This window comes from Capra hircus, chromosome 6 (assembly GCF_001704415.2).
Source record: "Capra hircus breed San Clemente chromosome 6, ASM170441v1, whole genome shotgun sequence".
Classification (NCBI taxonomy): Eukaryota; Metazoa; Chordata; class Mammalia; order Artiodactyla; family Bovidae; genus Capra; species Capra hircus.
Window position 1 is genome coordinate 73,300,540 of NC_030813.1, and position 24,978 is coordinate 73,325,517.

A 24,978-nucleotide genomic window follows, 5' to 3' on the forward strand; every position below is an offset into this window, starting at 1 on the left:
ATTTATTTCTGCCCTATTTTTATGATTTCTTTTATTCTACTATCCCAGGGATTCTTCATTTCTTCTTTTCCTAGTTTGCTTTGGGTGTAAAGTTAGGTTATTTATTTGATTTTTCTCTTATTTCTTGAGGTAAGCTTGTATTGTTAGGAACCTTCCCCTTAGCATTGCTTTTACTGAATCCTATTGTTTTTGGGTTGTTGTGTTTTCATTTTCATTTATTTCTATGCATATTTTGATTTCTTCTATGATTTGTTGGTTATTCAGCAGAGTGTTGTTCAGCCTCCATATGTTTCAATTTTTAGTAGTTTTTCTCCTGTAATTAAGATCTAATCTTACTGCATTGTGGTCAGAAAAGATGCTTGAAATGATTTCATTTTTTTTGAATTTACCAAGGCTAGATTTATGGCCCAGGATGTGATCTATCCTGGAGAATGTTACATGTGCACTTGAGAAAAAGGTGAAATTCATTGTTTTGGGGTGAAAAGTCCTATAGATATCAATTAGGTCTAACTGGTCCGTTGTATCATTTAAAGTTTGTGTTTCCTTGCTAATTTTCTGTTTAGTTGATCTATCCATAGGTGTGAGTGGGGTATTAAATTCTCCCACTGTTACTGTGTTACTGTTAATTTCCCCTTTCATACTTGTTAGCATGTGCCTTACATAATGCAGTGCTCCTATGTTGGGTGCATATATATTTATAATTGTTATATCTTCTTCTTGGATTGATCCTTTGATCATTATGTAGTGTCCTTCTTTGTCTCTTTTCATGGCCTTTATTGCAAAGTCTATTTTATCTGATATGAGTGTTGCTACTCCTGCTTTCTTTTGGTCTCCATTTGCATGAAATATCTTTTTCTAGCCCTTCAGTTTCAGTCTATATGTGTCCCTTGTTTTGAGGTGGGTCTCTTGTAGACAGCATATATAGGGTTCTTGGTTTTATATCCATTCAGCCAGTCTTTGTCTTTTAGTTGGGGCATTCAACCCATTTTCATTTAGGGTAATTATTGATAAGTATGATCCTGTTGCCATTTACTTTGTTTTTTTGGGTTTGAGTTTATAAACCTTTTCTGTGTTTCCTGTCTAGAGAAGATCCTTTAGTATTTGTTGAAAAGCTGGTTTTGTGGTGCTGAATTCTCTCAGCTTTTGGTTGTCTGTAAAGTTTTTGATTTCTCCTTCATATTTGAACGAAAGCCTTGCTGGGTATAGTAATATGGGTTGTAGGCTTTTCTGTTTTATCACTTTAAGTATGTCCTGCCATTACCTTCTGGTTTGAAGTTTCTGTTGAAAGGGTCTTCTCTGGTGGCTCAGACAGTAAAGCATCTGCCTGCAGTGCAGGAGACCCGGGTTCGAACCCTGGGTTGGGAAGATCCCCTGGAGAAGGAAATGGCAACCCACTCCAGTACTCTTGCCTGGAAAATTCCATGGGCTGAGGAGCCTGGTGGGCTACAGTCTATGGGGTTGCAAAGAGTGGGACACGACTGAGCGACTTCACTTTCTGTTGAAAGATCAGCTGTTATCCTCATCGGAATCCCCTTCTGTGTTATTTGTTGCTTTTCCCTTGCTACTTTTAATATTTGCTCTTTGTGTTTGATCTTTGTTAATTTATGCTTTTGGACTGTGGTGTTGGAGAAGACTCTTGAGAGTCCCTTGGACTGCAGGGAGATCCAAACGGTCCATTCTAAGGAGATCAGTCCTGGGTGTTCTTTGGAAGGAATGATGCTAAAGCTGAAACTCCAGTACTTTGGCCACCTCATGTGAAGAGTTGACTCACTGGAAAAGACTCTGATGCTGGGAGGGATTGGGGGCAGGAGGAGAAGGGGATGACAGAGGATGAGATGGCTGGATGGCATCACTGACTCAATGGACGTGAGTCTGAGTGAACTCTGGGGGACAGTGATGGACAGGGAGGCCTGGCCTGCTGCAATTCATGGGATCACAAAGAGTCGGACATGACTGAGTGACTGAACTGAACTGAACTGAATTTGGGGTGTCTTGGGGTGTTTCACCTTGGGTTGATCCTGTTTGGGACCCTCAGGGTTTCTTGGATTTGGGTGGCTATTTCCTTCCCCATTCTAGGAAAGTTTTTAACTATTTATCTCCTCAAGTAGTTTCTCATGGCCTTTCTTTTTGTCTTCTTCTTCTGGGACTCCTATGATTCAAATGTTGGGGTGTTTAACATTGTCCCAGAGGTCTCTGAGGTTGTCCTCATTTCTTTTAATTCTTTTTTCTTTTTTCCTCTCTGCTTCATTTATTTCCACCATTCTAACTTCCACCTCACTTATCCTATCTTCTGCCTCAGTTATTCTACTGTTGGTTCCCTCCAGAATGCTTTTGATCTCAGTTATTGTATTATTCTTTATTGCTTGACTCTTTTTTTTATTTCTTCTAGGTCCTTGTTAAACATTTTTTGCATCTTCCTGATCCTTGTCTCTAGTCTATTTATCTGTAACTCCATTTTGTTTTCAAGATTTTGGATCATCTTTACTATCATTATTCTGAATTCTTTTTCATGTAGACTCCCTATCTCCTCCTCTTGTTTGGTTTGGTGGGCATTTATCATGTTCCTTTACCTGCTGAGTATTTCTCTGCCTTTTCATTTTGTTTAGATTGCTCGGTTTGGGGTGGCCTTTCTGTATGCTAGAAGTTTGTGGTTTCTCTTTATTATGGAGGTTGCTCCCTGTAGGTGTGGCTGGACTAGTGGCTTGTCAAGGTTTCCTGGTTAGGGAAGCTTGCGTTGGTGTTCTGGTGGGTGGAGCTGGATTTCTTCTCTCTGGAGTGCAAAGAAGTGTCCAGTAGTGAGTTTTGGGGTGTCTATGGGTTTGGTGTGACTTTTGGCAGCTGTATTTTAATGTTCAGGGCTATGTTCTTGCATTGCTGGAGAACTAGTGTGGTATGTCTTGCTCTGGAACTTGTTGGCTCTGTGAGTGGAGCTTGGTTTCAGTGTAGGTATGGAGGCTTTTGGATGAGCTCTTGTCTATTAATGTTCCCTGGAGTCAGGCATTCTCTGGTGTTCTCAAGTTTTGGATTTAAGCCTCCTGCCTCTGGCTTTCAGTTGTATTCTTACAGTAGCCTCAAGACTTCTCCATCTATACAGCATTAATGATAAACCATCTAGGTTAATGGTGAAAAGATTCTCCACAGTGAGGGACATCCGGAGAAGTTCACAGAGTTATATGGAGAAGAGAAGTATAAGGAGGGAGATAGAGGTGACCAGGAGGAGAATAGGGGAAATCAAAAGTGGAGAGAGCAATCTAGCCAGTAATCAATTACCTATGTGCCCTCTGCAGTCTGGAACACCCAGAGAGGTTCACAGAGTAATACAGAGAAGAGAAGAGGGAGAAGGGAGATAGAGGTGACCAGGAACAGAAGAGGGTCAGTCAAAAGGGGAGAGACCAATCTAGCCAGTAATCAGTTCCCTAAGTGTTCTCCACAGCCCAGAAATCCCAGAGAGATTCACAGAGTTAAGCAGAGAAGAGAAGGGGGAGGGAGAAGATAGAGGTGACCTGGGGGAGAAACGGGAGAGTCAAAAGGGGAGAGAGCAATTAAACCAGTAATCACACCTCTAAGTAAAAATGGGTACTGAAGATTAGATTCTTAAAGGTACAAAACTGATAACAAATACCAAAAAGCAAAGATTAAAAATCTAGAGTATAGGTTAGACTCTCAAAAATACAATATTAAAAATACAAAAAAAATCAATCACAAAAATTATAAAAAATATATATGTGAAATTTGCTTTAAAAATAGGGTCTTTTTTTGCAAGGTAATAGTAGGTTATAAAAAATCAAAATTAAAGGAGTAATAAAGAACTTAAAAATAAAAAAATTAAAAAATGATAATAGTATAAATATATCTAGGAATTTCTCTGGAGCTGTTGAGGGGAGTGTGAGGTCAGTTCAGTTTCAGATAGTTCCTTTTTCCAGCTTATACTTCTTTTTAAGGTCTATAGGCCCCTTCCAATGCTTAGTCAATGCTAACTACAGGGTTTTAATCTCTGTTGCACCTGTCACTTCCAGCGTGGCTCCCTCTTCTTTGTTTATTTTGGCTTCCTCTGTTTGCAAGTCTCTTCAGGATCTAATTTCCACCCTGACACAGGGGGGTGAAGATGGTCACTTATTTAGGCTCACTTATTCAGTTGTGCTATGGGGAGAGAGGAACACTGCAAACAAATATCACTGGCGCGTGTGGGGAGTGCTCGCAATGTATGGACCACACTGGGTTTGCCCCAGCTCACGGCGCCTGTGCTTTCCCAGTCTACACTGCTCAGGCTCCAGGTTGCTCTGAAGGGGAACTGTCCAAAGTGGGCCCTACGTTGCATGCACTTCCCAGGTCTAAGCTGCTTGGGTTCAGGTTCTCGGGTACTCCACAAAGGCACAGACTTGGTTGGGCCTGCATTTTGTGCCCTTTCCCTGGTTCGAGAAACTCAGGCGATCGGGTGCTTGGTTGGCTCACTATCCCAGGTGTACTGTGCATCTTATCACCTCCCTGGTCCCAGCCGCTTGATTTCCTGGGTGTGCCACAAGAGCGCCGTCTCAGGCATGCCATGTCTCCTCTGGGGGGGTGGGGGGGTGGGCTGATCTCAGTCTGTGACCCTCCTGGCGGATGTCAACCGTCCAGAATCTCAGGAAGACCTGGTTAGCAACTGGGGGCCTGCTCACAGTTTGGTGGAGGATGCCGTCTCTGGGCCTAAGATTGCCACTTGCCTTCCTGCTCTGGCTGTCACTTGCCTGCCTCTCTGCCTCTGGTGAGGGGATGGGCTGGTCCTCAGCCAGTTAGCTCTCCTTTGTGCCTTAGGTTAGAGCTTTTTGTGGGAAAGTTCTCTCTCCCTCTCTCTCTCTTTTATTTTTTCTCTCTGGCTCTCCTAAAGTTTGTGTTGCTATCTCACATTAGCTCCTTCAGATTGTCCTCAGGGCATTCAGGCCTGGTCCTTACCCTAAGCATGCAACCTGTGCCTCCCCCACTCGCTGGTGGCAGACGCTAGTGTCTGGGCTATTTCTCCACTGGGAGCTGTGGTTAAGGCACATATTCTGTGAGTCTTTTTTCCCCCTTCCTGGTTATGTTGCCCTCTGAGATTCCAAAACTCCCCACAGACCCGTTGGTGAGAGGGTTTCCTGGTGTTTGGAAAATTCTCCTCCTTCACGACTCCCTCCCTGGGACAGGTCTCCGTCCCTAACTCTGTCTCTCTTTTTGTCTTTTATATTTTGTCCTACCTCCTTTTGAAGAGAATGGGCTGCTTTTCTGCATGCCTGGTGTCCTCTGCCAGCATTCAGAAGTTGTTTTGTGGAAGTTGCTCAGCATTCAAATGATCTTTTGATGAATTTGTGGGGGGAAAGTGTTCTCCCTATCCTATTCCTCTGCCATCTTAGGACCACCTCCAGGGCATAATCTTTTTGTGACAAATCCCTGGAGCACACGCTTCAAGCCAAACTACAGAAGCACATGTATGTCTTAGTGCATCGCACTGGCTAATGTTCCTTTTAACCAAAGCAAGTCACATGGCCAAGCAGAACATCTGTGTGGTGGGGAGGTATCCTGGACCTACAGTGGGAAGGTGGGAGGTGAATGAAGTAAATATTCACTGAACTATAATGCAGACCTTCCCAGGCAGGGATCAAGTGAATCTGTGGGCCTGAACCACAGATGATCCACACGCAACAGGAACAGTTGGACAGCTGGTAGTAGCTACCAGAAATCAAGTGTTTCTGCTGGGCTCTAGGCACAGGATGCTGCCATTACCACTTAATGAACTCTAAGCTGCTTCCTGATTTTTTTAAAAGAATTGTATGTTCTAGAGTCACTGACCCCTGTACAAATATTTGATTGGCCAAGTCTAGGTTGTGTGTTCAGGGAGAGCAATTGTCTAGCCCTTTCATTTTCCACATTGGGAATGGGGTGGCCCCTGCCTACTGCCAAAGCTCACACAGTGGTAGGACACCCTCAGTTCAGGAAAGGGGTTTAGATGTGTGCTGTGCTTAGTCTCTCAGTCGTGTCTGACTCTTTGCGACCCCATGGACTGTAGCCCACTAGGCTCCTCTGTCCATGGGGACTCTCCAGGCAAGAATACTGGAATGGGTTGCCATGCCCTCCTCCAAGGGGGTCTTCCTAACCCAGGGATCGAACCCAGGTCTACTGCTTTGCAGGAGGATTCTTTACCATCTGAGCCACAGGGAAGCCAAAGAATAGTGGAGTGGGTAGCCTATCGCTTCTCCAGGGGATCTTCCTAACCCAACAATCGAACCAGGGTCTCCTGCATTGCAGGTGGATTCTTTTACCAGCTAAGCTACCAAGGAAGCCCAGGGGTTTAGACTCCGGGCAGAAAAAATCAATAATAAAAATCTTCCAAGGGACATTGTGATACAGTGGTAAGAGAAAGTTTGTTAAATGTTCTGAAACTTAGTTTCCTCATCTCTAACATAGGGATAAAAATAACAGAAGTCTTTTAATGAGTAATAGAATTCAAGTACTTGATACACTTGATGCCATTTTCTTTATTATTTTTTTTTTAGGAGACAACCCATTATTTCTGACTTTATTTTTCATGAGTAAATTCCCATTTCCTTGCCTAGGAAAGAACAATTTTATGGCTCTCTGTATTTGTCTGCCATCTAAAGCCAGATCCCCTTTTCAATATCCATTCTTCATCTCTTACTTATTTCTTCAGGAGGTGTTTCCATTTTCAATGAGCTGGCAAGAGTTGGACACCCACTATCCACATTGTTCTGGGTGAGGTTCAGGTGATGAGAGTTACCCTTCTTCTTTCTCTTGGCCTGCACTTCATACATTTGTCTTTTCTTTCTTTACCTGTATGTGTTAAGTTTGTTCCTAGTGAACTCAGTGTTGTAAAGGGTAGATAGATTTGTTCTGTAAGGGAAGTGTTAGGAAAACCATATAGTGGCAGGGCTAGATGTAGTCTCGACTCTGGGATACTTTGATATCCAGTTACCCACTCTATTTCTCAGCTGGTTCCAAATTCATACTATGAAGGTATGTAACTGGCAACCTCAAACTTTCTAAAGTTATTTTTTAAGTGAGACAGAGAAAAGCTTAGAGTGGAGAGTTGTTATCTGAAACTCAATCCTAGTCTCATCTTACTGGGTTAGTTTCATGTCCTATAAAATGATTTATTTCTGTATGCATAAATGGCTAAACTCCAAATGTCAAAAATAACTTGAGAAAGCAAATGACCTCTTACACTGTTGGTGGGAATGCAAACTAGTACAGCCACTATGGAGAACAGTGTGGAGATTCCTTAAAAAATTTCAAATAGAACTGCCTTATGACCCAGCAATCCCACTGCTGGGCATACACACCGAGGAAATCAGAATTGAAAGAGACACATGTACCCCAATGTTCATCGCAGCACTGTTTATAATAGCCAGGACATGGAAACAACCTAGATGTCCATCAGCAGATGAATGGATAAGAAAGCTGTGGTACATATACACAATGGAGTATTACTCAGCCGTTAAAAAGAATACATTTGAATCAGTTCTAATGAGATGGATGAAACTGGAGCCGATTATACAGAGTGAAGTAAGCCAGAAAGAAAAACACCAATACAGTATACTAACACATATATATATGGAATTTAGAAAGATGGTAATGATGACCCTGTATGCGAGACAGGAAAAGAGACACAGCTGTGTAGAGCGGACTTTTGGACTCTGTGGGAGAGGGAGAGGGTGGGATGATCTGGGAGAATGGCATTGAAACATGTATACTATCATGTAAGAAACAAATCACCAATTTACGTCCAATGCAGGATACAGGATGCTTGGGGCTGGTGCACGGGGATGACCCAGAGAGATGTTATGGGGAGGAAGGTTGGGGGGGGGTTCATGTTTGGGAACGCATGTACGTGGTGGATTCATGTCAATGTATGGCAAAACCAATACAGTATTGCAAAGTAAAATGAAGTAAAAAAAAAAAAAAGACTAATTTCTGTAAAAAAAAAAAAAAAACGAATTGAACAGTAACCACAGGGAAGAGCAACTCAAAGTGTTCATAGTTATCTAAATTGGCTCAAGCCATGGAAATAGCATATAGTTGGGAGCCAGAACAGACTTGTTGCAGACTCTGCCACCAGCTTGTTCAAATGTCTTTATTTTTGGACCACATGGGCTGCATGTACTCTGGTAAGTGCACCGGACGCTAAGTGGATCTCACCATAGCTCTCGCCACCTGGGTGTAAGAATGCTTGGAGAAAGAGTCCTGGATGGGTAATCATCATGTCCTGTTGAAGTGATAATACTTATTTCTTTCCAGAGGTGTAGACATGTAGACGGAAGAGTCATCAATGCAGAGGCATCCTTTTCTTCACTTTCCCAATCCTCCCCTGACTCACATCATTTTTCAGGCGTGACTAAGTGTGAGATGAACTCGACTTTCCTATTTGGAGAACATTAAAAATGTGAGAGGTTATTTTAAGTATTCTTGCTCAATAATTCAGGGAAATTATACTTGCAAACAGTTGCTCAGCTATTTATATGTCATGCAGACTTGTCTTTATTGGAACTTTTCCAGAGTGAATCCAATAAATCGAAGCAAAGATGTGACCCAAGAATGAAGGTATCTAGTGAAAGTTAAGGAGAAGGCAATGGCACCCCACTCCAGTACTCTTGCCTGGAAAATCCCATGGATGGAGGAGCCTGGAAGGCTGCAGTCCATGGGGTCGCTGAGGGTCGGACACGACTGAGCGACTTCACTTTCACTTTTCACTTTCATGAATTGGAGAAGGAAATGACAACCCACTCCAGTGTTCTTGCCTGGAGAATCCCAGGGATGGAGGAGCCTGGTGGGCTGCCGTCTATGGGGTCGCACAGAGTCGGACATGACTGAAGACTTAGCAGCAGCAGTGAAAGTTGATGAAATCTTGATACAAATGGCAGATATATGTAATTAGGGCTACAGAAGAGTAGCATGGATGTTGAATTTTTTGCCTTCCCAGCATCCATCTTCCAGTCTTCTGATATCAGCATTCTGAACTTCCTTGGGTTAGAACTATTTCTCCTCCACCTTTCTATGTGGTTAGGTTTGGGATAACTCTACTTTCTAGATATTGAAAATTGTCACAGGCACAAATTGATCCAATAAAAGAAAATCCTAGGAATTTTGGTAGAACATCTGGAGGTCTGATTTATGACTATGGGGAGAACCAGTCTGAGAATGGTGCCACAGAGATAAGCAAAATCAGGAGAGAAAAGAAAGTAATAACCAAGTAAACAATATAAATTAAGTGCTGGATTTAGCCATACCTGAATCCCTGGTGCCTCTGGACTTTTTAAGTTTATGTTAGACAATAAATCCCTTTTAAGAAGTTCAGGTTGAATTTTTGTTACAATTGAAGATGTTCTTCCTTATGAAATGTGCTGACAGTCGATATGAAAAATAGAGGTAGCATGAAATTGCAAATAGAAAATGTGCTGCTGCTGCTGCTAAGTCACTTCAGTCATGTCCGACTCTGTGAGACCCCGGGGATGGCAGCCCACCAGGCTCCCCCATCCCTGGGATTCTCCAGGCAAGAACACTGGAGTGGGTTGCCATTTCCTTCTCCAATGCATGAAAGTGAAAAGTGAAAGTGAAGTAGCTCAGTTGTGTATGACTCTTTGCAGGCCTAGGTTATTAGTCCCAGTTCAATCACTGGACATTTCTGGGTCTTCTTCTGTAAAATGAAACTAAAGTTTTATAAATGTTACTTATTTTATCAAGAATCTAAAGATTGCTTAACTTGTAGCAAGTTACTGGCTTAGTCCTGCAGTGGGCAGAAGACATATGTTCTCATTTTAGGGCTCTGTTCACAAGATATTTTTCTCTGAGACCAGTAACCTTTTCTCCTATTGGTGTGACATTCTCTACAACTTTTGGAAAGTCACATGGATAAAATGGTATTGATTATGGATCATGAATGAATGTTTCTCCTATGGCAGAAAAATATTTAGTATTAGATATGAGAGGACATTGGAAAACTGACCCACATTTTTTATACATTAAACTGAAGATCGGTGCATTAGAGATTTTCTCTCTTATTATATTCTTTGAAAAATGTTTGAGGAGGATTTAGTCAGTTATTTATTAGATTCCCAGTGCCTTAGTAATGCGTCTGGTACATAATGAGTACTTAATAAATATTTCATAAATCATTGAGTATTTTGATGTTATTTTCTGCTTGAATTGCAAAGTGTTTCGATTCAAAAACACTTCCTAAGAAAGGAGATATTCCAGAAGTCTATTCCTTTTGTTATTACTAAATAATATTCAAAAGTGATATTTTCTTACATACATGAATAATTTAAAAAATGGACATTTATGTATGATGACTTTTGCATTATACTTAAAAAATATAGCTTCCTTAAGGACTTTATATTTCTTCTGTAAAATTCTGCATTTTATCTATTAGTTTTCTAAAATTTCTTTGACTTACGTTTCACATTTCTTTAAAAGATTAACTTCCTCATTCCTAGATAAATCAATATGTATTTTGAAATTATATTTTCTAAAATGTTAACACATTCCATCTTATTTGCTATGCTAGTTCCTTCACTGAACAAGAATCGGAAATACATTTAGTATAATTGGGTCACAGATGATTAAATAACCAGCTTTTTAACTAAGTCCTGTAAAATTTCCAGATGCACACACACGTTTCCTTTTCTGGCTGCCACTGCAGAGTATCTCCCCACTAAAACTAACTAAATGGAAATTAGTTCTTGATCTGAATTTATATAATGGCAGATATCTCATGCCCCTTCTTTGAAGTCTTCTTTAAGCTCTCAAACTGGATTTATAATTGGTTCCCTATTTCCAACCACTTTCTTTTTGAATTATTCATCCTTTTTCACACATAGTGGCCTTGAATCTCTTCAACCCTTCCATTTTTACTAACCTCAGTTACCTTCCGTGTTCCTTCCTTTCTAACCTCCTTACCCCTTTCTGTCATCTTTCTCTTTCTTCCTTCAGTTCAGTTCAGTCACTCAGTTGTGTCCAACTCTTTGTGACCCCACGGACTGCAGCAAGCCAGGCTTCCCTGTCCTTCACCATCTCCGAGAGCTTGCTCAAACTCATGTCCATTGATTTGGTGATGCCATCCAACCATCTCATCCTCTGTTGTCCCCTTCTCCTCCTGCGTTCAATCTTTCCCAGCATCAAGGTCTTTTCCAATGAGTCAGCTCTGTGCATCAGATGGCCAAAGTATTAGAGCTTCAGCTTCAGCATCAGTCCTTCCAATGAATATTAAGGACTGATTTCCTTTAGGATTGACTGGCTTCATCTCTTTGCAGCTCAAGGGGCTCTCAAGAGTCTTCTCCAATGCCACAGTTCAAAAGCATCAATTTTTCAGCGCTCAGCCTTCTTTATGGTCCAGCTCTCACATCCATACATGGCTACTGGAAAAACCATAGCTTTTACTAGACAGACCTTTGTTGGCAAAGTAATGTCTCTGCTTTTTAATATGCCATCTGGGTTAGTCATAGCTTTTCTTCCAAGGAGCAAGCGTCTTTTAATTTCATGCCTGCAGTTACTATCTGCAGTGATTTTGGAGCCTAAGAAAATAAAATCTGTCACTGTTTTCATTGTTTCACCATCTATTTGCCATGAAGTGATGGCACTGGATAACATGATCTTAGTTTTTAGGATGTTGAGTCTCAAGCCAGTCTTTTTATTCTTCTCTTTCATTTTCTCCAAGAGTCTCTTTAGTTCCTCTTCACTTTCTGCCATAAGTGTGGTGTCATCTGAAAACCTGAGGTTATTGATATTTCTCCCAGCAATCTTGATTCCAGCTAGTGCTTCATCCAGCCCTTGTGCTTCTTCCCTTACTTCTTCCTAATTTTAAAGTTTATTTAAATAAATACTTTGAAACTGACTTACCAATAGAATCCCTCATTCTGGAAATTCTTGGTCACTCATGTGGATCCATGCACAAGGGCTTCATCCCCACCTTTTGCTTATATTATTATCTTTGTTTTCCTTTAATTTATATAGCTTTAGACCTCTGGATTTTTTGTCTTTTCCACAAAAAGCTGTAGTAAAATAGCAACATTATCTAGCTTTCATGAAGCATACTGTGAGATTTCTGGCATGTGTCCACAGCTAGCTCTGAGATGTGTATTTACTGGCAGCTTAGGTTTTTTTTATGTGAAGCAAAAGGAGAGGAAGTGAGGGAATTTAGTTCAGTAGTTTAAAGCAAAGGTTCTGGCTGGACTCTGCCTGGGTTGAATCCTGGATTTGCCATTTACCCGTGTGTGCCCTTGGGTAAATTACTTAATTCCTCTTACTTAAAAATGGGAAGATACTAATGATATCTAATGAATCAAAATAATGGGAGGTTTAAACTCAATTAGAGTTTATGAAAATCTCTAGAAAATATTCTAAATATGCTAACTTTTATTATTCTTGTTATTGTTCAGTCACTAAGTTGTGTCAGACTCTATATGACTCCATGGACTGTGGCATGCCAGGCTCCTCTGTCCTCCATTATCTTCCAGAGTTTGCTCAAATTCACATCCACTGAGTTGGTGATGCCTTCCAACCATCCCATCCTCCATTGCCCCTTCCCCCTTTGCCTTCTATCTTTCCCAGCATCAGGGTCTTTTCATGAAGTTGAAAAGTTGGCTTGTTTGCATCAAATGGCGAAAAGTATTGGAGCTTCAGCTTCAGTGAATATTCAGGGTTGATTTCCTTTAGGATTGGCTGGCTTGATTTCCTTACAGTTCAAGGGACTCTCAAGAATCTTTTCCAGCACCACAATTCGAAAGCATAAATTCTTCGGCCTTCACCCTTCTTTATGATCCAACTTCCATATCCATATGTGACTCCTGGAAAAGCCATGGCTTTGACTGTATGGACCTTTGTCAGCAAAGTGATGTCTCTGCTTTTTAATAAACAGTCTAGGTTTGTCACAGCTTGAAGGAATGCTATGACACTTTTAATTTAGTGGCTGCAGTCATCATCCACAGTGATTTTGGAGGCCAAGAAAAGAAAATCGGTCATTGCTTCCACTTTTACCCATTCTATTTGCTGTGAAGTGATAGGATCAGATGCCATGATCTTAGTGTTTTGAATGTTGAGTTTTAAGCCAGCTTTTTTATTCTCTTTCACCCGTATCAAGACACTCTTTAGTTCCTCTTCACTTTCTGCCATTAGAATGGTATCATCTGCATATCTGAGGTTGTTGATATTTCTCTTGGTAATCTTGATTCCAGCTTGTGATTCAGCCAGCCTGGCATTTTGCATGATGTTAGAACTTCTGCATAGAAGTTAAGTAAGCAGGGTGACAATATACGGCCTTGTTGTACTCCTTTCCCAATTTGGAACCAGTCAGTTGTTCCATGTTCTAACTGCTCCTTGTTTCTTGATCTGCATACTGGTTTCTCAGGAGACAGGTAAGATACCTTAGTATTCCCACATCTTTAAGAATTCTCCATAGTTTGTTGTGATCCACTGTTGTTATTGAGAATTATATTAAAATAACTGGAAAAGGAAGAGTAATATTTTTGTGACTATCAAAACATCTAACTTAGAAACAAATGTAAAAATGATCCAGTCATTCAATGACTCATTCAGACAATGAATAAAGGTACTCAAAGCAAGTAGAGAACTCTTGAAAAGTTTATTTCTATATTAAGGAAATTCTTATTGACTGTTTTCTTTCTTCCAGTTTTATTGAAGTATGATTGACATACAACATTGTATAAGTTTAAGGGGTACAGCATAAACTTATTAATACATATATCATGAAATTATTAGTGAACATTCATTATTTCATATAGATAAAACATTAAAGAAACAGAAATTTGTTTTTCTTGTGATGAAAACTCTTAGGATTTACTCTCTTAACAATGAACTTTTACATAAAACATAGAACAGTATTAATTTTTGCTTTAATTTTCCTTGCCTGAGGAGATATCCAAAAAATACATATTGCTAAGATCCATGTCAAAGAGTATATTGTCTGTGTTTTCTTTTGTAAGTTTATGGTTTCAGGTCTTACATTTAACTGTTTAATCCATTTTATTTTTGTATATGATTTGAGGAAATAGTTCATTTTGATTCTTTTGTATGTAGCTGTACAGTTTTCCCAGAATCATTTATTAAAGAGGCTATCTTTTTGTATTTTTGCATCCTTGGTTGTAGATGAATTGCCCATATATGTGTGGGTTTATCTGGGCCCTCTATTATGTTCCATTGATTTATATGTTTGTCTTTGTGCCAGCACCATACTGTTTTGATTACTGTAATTATTGTAGCTTTGTAGTATAGTTTGAAATCAGGGAGCATGATAAGTTTTGTACTTTAATCTAAGATTGTTTTTGCTATTTGGGGTCTTTTGTGTTCCATAAAATTTTTGTATTATTTGTTCTAATTATGTGAAAAATACCATTAGTTTTTTGATACAGATTGATTGCATTGAATCTATAGATTGACTATTTATTAACACATTATTGACTGGAGATGTACTAATGCCACCAGTGTTGAAATACCCCAGTTAATAATGTGCTAAAAAATCATATATATGTCTATGCACCAGGAGAAGATATGTTTCACTTATCTATTGATGTTTCACAATCATTCCAAAATGTATAGGAGTAAAATAATACTATTTTACTTGTGCATGGTTTCTCTGGGTCAGGAATTTGGACAGAGCATACAGTGTCTTGTCTTGGCTCCATGATGTCTGGAGGGTCTCACTTGGGAAGACTCAGATGTCTGGGAATTTGAATCATCTGGAGGCCTCCTCACTTACATGTCTGGCACTGAATAAATGGATTGGGTTGGGATAAATGGAAAGCATGACTCACCTGGTATGGTGGATTGGTCAGACTACTTGTGTCCTTTCCATGTGATTTGGACCTCTTCACAACATGGTGGCCTCAGAGTAGTCAGACTTCACACTTGGCAGCTCAGGGCTCCAAGAGTGTTTCAGAGGAGAAAGAAAGATAGATCTATATGAGCTTTTATGACCTAGCCTCCAAAGTACATAGGATCACTTCTACAAGTTCTATTCATTAAAGTAGTCACAAACTTGACTCAGTTCAAGGGGGCGGGGGTTATAATTCACATGTTAATGACAGAAGTATCAAAAAATTTGTGGCTATGTTTTAAGGCTACAAGGGCTAGAGAAAAATTAGTTGTACATCATTCTAGTTGCATCTGTTGGTTTCAAGGACCAAGTGGTTTTATTTATTTATATGAAAACATGGAGTGAAAAGATAGATGACCAATAGAAAGCAAGGGATTTTAATAAGGAGCATCTGTAGGAAAAATAGTGCTGCCTCTCTGATCCTTTCTGATTTATGCTGACCTTGATGTTTTTTCTTGTTTAAATACTTGTTTCTGTTTTTTTTTTTAGCTCTTTCCCATTCCCTGATTACACAATTAACATTTTGACAAAATGTACATAAAAATGTAGAAAGCAGAATTATGCTTCTATCAGTCTTCCCACCAATCATCCTACTACCAAGAGGAAATCACTATTAATATTCTGATCTCTGTCTATCTGCAGATATACATGTCTAGTGTTTTTACTATGATAGTTTTATATACTTTACATAATAGTATGCACACAACATTATATTGCCTGTGTTTTAATTTTAACGTTCTGTTGTAGCTTTTTTTCCATATAACTAAAATAATCTTTTCTTTTTGTCTCTCTTTATATCATTGTGTCTGTGTGTGCATGCTCATTTGCTTTAGTTGTGTCTGACTCTTTGTGATCCTGTGGACTGTTGCCCACCAGGCTCCTCTGTCCATGGGATTCTCCAGGCAAGAATACGAGAGTGGTTTGCCCCTTCCTCCTCCAGGAATTTTCCTGACCCAGGGACTGAACCCACATCTCCTGCATCTCCTACACGGAGAAGTCAGACTTCACCTCCTGAGCCACCTGGGAAGCCCCTTATATCATTATTAGGTTTTAAGATGAAAAAATTAATTGTAAATTAAAGCAACTCATACTTATGATATAATGTTACCATACACAGCTGAATAAAATTAAGGAAAGAAAGCCGCTTCCCCAACCAGACCTAAGCTATTGGTCTATAAATAGATAACCTTTTTTTTTTTTAAATGAGATGTTAGTCCATTTGCTGTTTTACTACTTATTTTCCCTTAATATTAGTAAAGTTTGAATTTTCTCTGTTAGAATTTGTAGATTTATCTTTATTTAGATAGTCTCTAATCCAAGTTTTTCAATGTTTGATATTAAAAAAAATGCTGCAGCAAACATCTTTGCAAACATTTTTTGCACATTTGTAAAGCTTTTCTGTAGTATAGAAATCTAGGAGTGAAAATGCTGGCTCAAAGGACTAATCATTAAAATTTTTGATAGATAATGATGAATTTTAGTCATCCATTTTAATAGATACGTAATACCTCCATATATGGATGTAACTTAATTTGCTTAATCTTTTCTCCAAAATTAGACATTTAAGTTGTCTGGTGTTTTCCCCATTGATAAATAGTGCTACACGAATATTCTCATGATGAAATCTTTGTCATCATTACTTTAGGATTGATTTTTATAAAGGAAATTACTTGTCATAACAAATGAACATTTTAAAGACTAATCATTCATGTTGCCAAATTGTTTTTTCAGAAATGTTGTATCAGTTTGCAGGTATCTGCAAAACTTTGAACTTGAGATTGGGATAAAATGTTGCTATAAAATGTTATAGTTGGTTCAAAATAATTTCCTATAGTTAAAGTTAATTATGTATGGCTCAGATGCACAATCATGTCTGACTCTTTGTGACACTTTGGACTGTAGCCCTCTAGGCTCCTATGTTATGGGATTTGTCAGGCAAGAATACTGGAGTGGGTTGCCATTTCATCCTTCAGGGGATCAAATCTGCGTCTCCTTCATCTCTCATATTGTAGGCAAATTCTTTACCACTGACCCCTCAGGAAATCTCCAAAGTTAATAACATCTAGTAAAAAAGGGCCAGCATTTGGCCAGAAATGACGAAAAATTTTCCAGTGATTCATATATTACTCAAAATTCCATGGAATTTCTATGAAAAATGTCCTCTGTTGTCCCTTGGCAGTCACCTTCCTATTGCTACAACAATAAAGAAATCTGGATATATCTTAGTGGGGGTCAGGTCACTTTCCCTGGTATGAGTCTATTGTAAATTAATATAACATAGAAAGCTCTCAGTTCTGGAAATGTACTGTTTATCTAAAGAAAAGCAATGTTGGAAATGATTCTCAAACAAAATTGTCTCCATGTTTACAACTGGATTCTGAAACTTTTAGAGCTATATTTTATTACTTCATAATTTTTCTTGTTTTTCAGGTTAAAATAATATCCCGAGGCAAATGGCTTTTGTATCTTTTGAGAGAGTGTGTTAGTTTAGGATATAAATAAATAGAGGATTGGATTTCTAGACCACCCTAAAATTTGACTTCCCCCTTTTCCCCTCCTTTTCTTTTATGTTGAAGTTTACTCACTTGTTATTTAGTCCCCATTGCTATGGATGGATAATTTACTTGGTTAGGGTGTGTATTTGTTATTAATTTCACTGTTAGGTTCTCAGCTCAGTAAGCTTGCATATCTTTGTATCTCTGGATAGTGCTGAAAAAGTACCTTGACTACAGTGGGGTCTTCATTTGTTTATTAATCCAGTGTACAAATAGGCACACATTCTGTGCCATACACTGTGCTAGTTCTGGAGAGTCATTGTGCATTCATCATTCTGTTTATTTTCATTTCACTTGCAATTGGGTTGGGGCCATATGACTTGTTCTGACCAACAGATTGTGAATGTTTAACTGGGCTGAGACAGAGTGGATGTGCTACCACCATCTCTCTCTCTCTCTCTCACTCTGCTACAGCAACCTTGTAAGTCAAATACTGAGATGATGGCATCAGAAGATGCAGTCTCAATCCCCATCAGTGGAAGTGAGATGAAATTTCCCACCATGTACACTAGACACTGTGTGAGTGAAAAATAAACTTTTCTTGCCTTTAACAATTATGATTTCCAGGTTTACTTTTTTCTACTGTGAAACGTAGTCTATCTTGCCCTTAAACATCTCATAGTCTATGCAAAGTAAGGACAGGTATGATTCACTTTTGAGCATGTGACTGTTAAATAGAGTGGCCTATAAACTTTAGGTTCTCAATATAATACGAGTTCAAAATGACTGGTTTCTCTGGGTTTTGGACTTTAACAATTTGCAAGTTTGAGGGAAAACTTTCAACTTCCTGGGGATGTAATTTTCTCATTTGTAAAACAAGAGGTCTACATCTTTTTCCTGCTTTAATTCCATCTTTGTTTTGTAAGCAGCTGTGAGAGGAGAAGAAATGGAGACTATAAAGATGTTCTATCTTTATAAAAATAGGTACTTTTAAGTGATTTCCTGGTTAGGTCCTCATAAGACTACGGTTGAAGCAGCCGATGGAGGCAGGAAGGGCCGTTGTCTTGTAACAGACACAGATCTTTCAGTCTATCTTCAGGGAAGCCACAAACATTTGTTGCAACACATTCATTACTATCAACAAGGATACCTTTTCTTTGGAAAGAGAATACTCACTATACTGTCAAACTCCTACTCAATCTTCCATGTTGGATATTGCATCTTAGGGCAATTTTTTCTGGAATATCTTCTCATTCCCTTACACCAAGGAAGTTATCCATTGTTGCCTATGTGCTATCTCTACATTCTAGATATACTTTACTTATTACATGGTCTTTTTTTTTTTTTTAAATAGCTATTTTTGCTCTACTTACTGCATACTTTAGAAGGAAATAGCTTTTTTTTTTTGATTATATCCCCAGGGTCTAATCCAATGCCCAGCACACTATAGCTTTAATAAACAGTTCTTAAGTAACTGAATGACAAGCAAGTGAATCCTTTACAGTTACCCAACATTTCCTGGTAAACTGGACTTGGAAATGGATGAGAGAGTGCTAGTACTGTAATTTTTTTGCAGTTACCATAACCCCCTCCCTACCCTTTTTTCTCTTAAAAGAGGGGCTATTTCCAGGTAACCTGCCATGAAGTTGCATTATAAAATCATGTTTTAGCTCTGGCTTCTTAGCTTGTTTTTGCAAGGGAATTAGGAAGTTTAATGCATTTGTGTTGCTAAAGAGCTTGAGATCTGCTCAGGAAAGTCACTTTAGAATGCCTAAGTGCTAGTATCATAATATTTATTGAGAACTGATGAATAGAGTTCTTAAAATAGTCTTGCTCATTGAAAGCATGCTATGCTAAATCCCATTTGTCTTGGATATAGGATTTCTGGAAGATGAATGGATAGAGGAAATTAGTGGATTTTGTAGTGGATTGTATAAGAGTGAACAATTTTTATGAAGGCCCTTTTCTTAAAGTGATAGATGCTAGAAAAATATCTTTAGCTGCACCAACATGGGCCTGGTAACTACAAGTCTAATACACAAGCAGATCCCATTTGCTGCCAGATGGAGGATATGAGGGGCACTTCTGCCTTGAAGTCTCTTCTGGGATGGGGCAGAATAATTGCTGAAGGTCACGCTGATGTAGAGTCCCTAATGTTGGGTATGTCATTTATGGTCACATGTATTCTCTGGGAGAAGGGATTCATTCCTGTGTTTTGTGGAGTTTGATAGCTTTTGGTAATTATACCAGGAATGGATTTTAAAAATGAACATGTCTTCAATGCTGAGGAAGGATTTAGTGATCAGGGTGGTTGCTGCCTGAGTTGGGACAGTCAGTTTAGTCGCTTAGTTGTGTCCAACTCTTTGTGACCCCATGCACTGTAGCACACCAGGCTTTCCTGTCCATCACCATTGCTCAAACTCATGTCCATTGAGTTGGTGATGCCATCCAACCATCTTATTCTCTGTCATCTTTATTTGAAAGAACTTGGGAGGTCCCTGATGGCTCAGTGGATACAGAATCTGACTGCAATGCAGGAGACACAGAAGACCCAGGTTTGATCCCTGGGTTAGGAAGATCCTCTGGAAGAAGAAAATGGCAACCCATTCCAGTATCCTTGCCTGAAAAATCCCATGGATGGAGGAGCATGATTGGCTACAATCCAAGGGGTTGCAAAGTCAGACATGGCTGAGTGACTAAGTATGGGGAGTGACTCAGGGAGACAGCTGGAGGGGAAGAAAACTATTCCACTTGGTGGTGCCGAATATTCTCTAAAGTGTGTTTTATACATCTAGTCTAAAACATGCCCTTCTCTCTATAGCCAGTGAAAAGACCAAGACTGAATTTTTCTTCTCATATCCAGTTTTTGCTTCTGGTTACTTAATTTTCTCTACAGAGGTTCCCTGATGTTAATTCAAATCTCATTTTACTTCTGTAAAAGTATATAGTTTCTTCCTAGTGGCCCCAAAAGACCTACCCTCTCCAAATTTTTAGGAATGAATACTCCAAAACAGAAAAGTTATCCCAGTTTTCACTCTCAAAGAGTACTTGCCATCATCATTATCCATAAACTTCTATCAACAATGCATTCTGCATAGTAATAATAGTTATAATAATAGAGGTTCTGACACTGGGAGTATTCATGCAACTTTCATAGTTCCCATGAAGGAGAGGCAAGAACAGCATTGGTTGTACAAAGTCATTGTTGAACTATATCAAAATGATCACTTGACAATCATCTATGTTTAGCACTTCTCTCAGAAAGACAGGTTTTGATGACATCAATTCCTCTGATCAGAGGAAGGGAAAGTTTTCCACCACAAGTGAGAGTAGGAGGTATGACTGGGTGTGGATGCGGGTACGTGTGCCGTGGCTGCATGCAAGGGTATGTGGGAGAGGGTGAGTAGAAAATAACTTTAGCTGAATGACATTGACCTTATTGTCTCTAAAGTCGAAGTTAAAGTTTTCTACTGAGAGTGGGCAAAAAAGGAGCTTAAAAAGTGTGGTTATTATTCAGACCAGGCTGTAGGTTATCAGATGTATCTTCAAATCACAATTGTAAATTTCAGTAAGTTAAAGAATTTAATTTTATTCTCCATCATTATTATCATGATAAATCCTCTAGGTCTGTGACTTCAGCAGACAGCATGTATGCTTATAGAATTATCGTGTACTCTCTGAACTGAGATGTTATTTTGAAGGCAGCAATAATGTAGCACTGGGACACACAGGCTCTAATATTGCCTGTAGTTGTAAAGTTGGGGACAAAGATCTCCTGAGTTTTGGTAAATTCTCATTAACTCAGAAGCCAGATGGAAGACAGGAAATGTTGACACCACCTACTGCACCTCTGTGGGTATTACACATCATTCTTTTTTGTCCAGTTGCTCCATAAGAAGTGGTGCATGCATGCTAAGTTGCTTCAGTTGTGTCTGACTCTGTGTGACACTATGAACTGCAGCCCGCCAGGCTTCTCTGTCTATGGAATTCTCCAGGTAAGAATACTGGAGTGGGTTGCCATGCTCTCCTTCTGGGGGATCTTCTTGACTCAGGGATGGAACCCATGTCTCTTATGTCTACCTACATTGGCAGGTTGGTTCCTTATGCTGGCATCACCTGGGAAGCCCTCTAAGGAATTGGGAAGGGCACTGTTTCTAAGTACTTCATAGGACTTTATGGATGATTGCATCAGTATGAAACTTTGTTTTTTTTGTTTTTTTTTTTTCACTTTTTAATTTTGTTGTATTTTCTTCCTTGGAAAGATTTGCATTGAAAGAACTCTGTATATAGCTTCACAATTTTAGCAATTTGTCTGCATTTCTACTCCGAATTCAACTATTACCTTTTCAAAGCTTTTCATGTCATGTTAAAGAAGAAAAACACTTCTTTTTGCAGCCATAAGAAGAGCAGAAGTAGATATTGCTATTCAGTAAGAAGTGAGTATAATTAGCTTAGTACATCAGAAATCCCCTGAATATAGGAGGATTTCTTCTGAAATGATATAAAAATTATTTAGCAAAGAATACCATTGTCATAATCAATTCATCTTCCCAAAGAATTCTAACCTTTAATTTCTCACTTCTCTTTTTCTGAAGTACTAGGCAGGGGAAGTTTAGTGTCAATACTTATAAAAGCACATTTTCCTTACCCTGATCTTCTGGGTGAAAGTGAAAGTGAAGTCACTCAGTCCTGTCCGACTCTTTGCGACCCCGTGGACTGTAGCCCATCAGGCTTCTCCATCCATGGGATTCTCCAGGCAAGAATACTGGAGTGGGTTGCCATTTCCTTCTCCAGGGGATCTTCCTGACCCAGGGATCGAACCCAGGTCTCCCACATTGCAGGCAGACGCTTTAACCTCTGAGCCATCAGGGAAGCCACTTCTGGGTAAGTGAGGCAAATTAAGATTTAGGAGGACTGGGTCCTTTCAAACTCAACTACCACTTGACCTTGATAATGTTACTTATTATCTCTGAGCCTCAAGTGCCCCAGGTATAAGGTTGGACTCATAATGATCTTGCATTTATATACTCCTTTGAGGATTATAAAGGGAAGGCACCATACAAACCACGAACTTTTTATTCTTCATAGTTTTCAACTGAGAGTATTACTTACCTAGGGTTCAGAACACATCAATGAGGAGCTAGGAACTAGGAGTTTTAAAGAAAGGTTAATCTAAAAGTTGTGCAGAGAACAAATATTTATATATTAACTTATGTAATCCCATTGTCTTCCAATATGTTTGGAATGTTTCCTTGGAGAAGGAAATGGCAACCCACTCCAGTGTTCTTGCCTGGAGAATCCCAGGGATGGGGGAGCCTGGTAGGCTGCCATCTATGGGGTCGCACAGAGTCGGACATGACTGAAGCAACTTAGCAGCAGCGTGTTTGGAATGTTTCCATAGCAAAAATCATCTACCTCCAACTCATAAGAGGAAATTTCACTTGAGAATCCTGATACTCAACTTCAGGGATTGTTTAGCCTTTGTTAAAAATATAGTCTGCTTAAATTTAATCCTCCTACTCATTCAGGTGGGATATTAGATGACCTTTCTGTATGATCATGCATATACAGTATTTAAAAAATATACTGGACACTAATTATATTATATTCTATGTAGCCAAAGATGGAGAAGCTCTATACAGTCAACAAAAACAAGACCAAGAGCTGACTGTGGCTCAGATCATGAACTCCTTATTACCAAATTCAGACTTAAATTGAAGAAAGTAGGGAAAACTGCTAGACCATTCAGGTATGACCTAAATCAAATCCCTTTTGATTATACAGTGGAAGTGAGAAATAGATTTAAGGGCCTAGATCTGATAGATAGAGTGCCCGATGAACTATGGAATGAGGTTCGTGACATTGTACAGGAGACAGGGATCAAGACCATCCCCATGGAAAAGAAATGCAAAAAAACAAAATGGCTGTCTGGGGAGGCCTTACAAATATCTGTGAAAAGAATAGAGGCAAAAAGCAAAGGAGAAAAGGAAAAATATAAGCATCTGAATGCAGAGTTCCAAAGAACAGCAAGAAGAGATAAGAAAGCCTTCTTCAGTGATCAGTGCAAAGAAATAGAGGAAAAGAACAGAATGGGAAAGACTAGAGATCTCTTCAAGAAAATTAGAGATACCAAGGGAACATTTCATGCAAAGATGGGCTCGATAAAGGACAGAAATGGTATGGACCTAACAGAAGCAGAAGATATTAAGAAGAGGTGGCAAGAATACATGGGAGAACTGTACAAAAAAGATCTTCATGACCCAGATAATCGTGATGATGTGATCACTAATCTAGAGCCAGACATCTTGGAAAGTGAATTCAAGTGGGCCTTAGAAAGCATCACTACGAACAAAGCTAGTGGAGGTGATGGAATTCCAGTTGAGCTGTTTCAAATCCTGAAAGATGATGCTGTGAAAGTGCCGCACTCAATATGCCAGCAAATTTGGAAAACTCAGCAGTGGCTGCAGGACTGGAAAAGGTCAGTTTTCATTCCAATTCCAAAGAAAGGCAATGCCAAAGAATGCTCAAACTACCGCACAATTGCACTCATCTCACATGCTAGTAAAGTAATGCTCAAAATTCTCCAAGCCAGGCTTCAGCAATACGTGAACTGTGAACTCCCTGATGTTCAAGCTGGTTTTAGAAAAGGCAGAGGAACCAGAGATCGAATTGCCAACATCCGCTGGATCATGGAAAAAGCAAGAGAGTTCCAGAAAAACATCTATTTCTGCTTTCTTGACTATGCCAAAGCCTTTGACTGTGTGGATCACAATAAGCTGTGGAAAATTCTGAAAGAGATGGGAATATCAGACCACCTAACCTGCTTCTTGAGAAACCTGTATGCAGTTCAGGAAGCAACAGTTAGAACTGGACATGGAACAACAGACTGGTTCCAAATAGGAAAAGGAATACGTCAAGGCTGTATATTGTCACCCTGCTTATTTAACTTATATGCAGAGTACATCATGAGAAACGCTGGACTGGAAGAAACACAAGCTGGAATCAGGATTGCCGGGAGAAATATCAATAACCTCAGATATGCAGATGACACCACCTTTATGGCAGAAAGTGAAGAGGAGCTAAAAAGCCTCTTGATGAAAGTGAAAGAGGAGAGTGAAAAAGTTGGCTTAAAGCTCAACATTCAGAAAATGAAGATCATGGCATCCGGTCCCATCACTTCATGGGAAATAAATGGGGAAACAGTAGAAACAGTGTCAGACTTTATTTTGGGGGGCTCCGAAATCACTGCAGATGGTGACTGCAGCCATGAAATTAAAAGATGCTTACTCCTTGGAAGAAAATTTATGACCAACCTAGATAGTATATTCAAAAGCAGAGACATTACTTTGCCGATTAAGGTCCGTCTGGTCAAGGCTATGGTTTTTTCTGTGGTCATGTATGGATGTGAGAGTTGGACTGTGAAGAAGACTGAGCGCCAAAGAATTGATGCTTTTGAACTGTGGTGTTGGAGAAAACTCTTGAGAGTCCCTTGGACTGCAAGGAGATCCAACCAGTCCATTCTGAAAGAGATCAACCCTGGGATTTCTTTGGAAGGAATGATGCTAAAGCTGAAACTCCAGTACTTTGGCCACCTCATGCGAAGAGTTGACTCATTGGAAAAGACTCTGA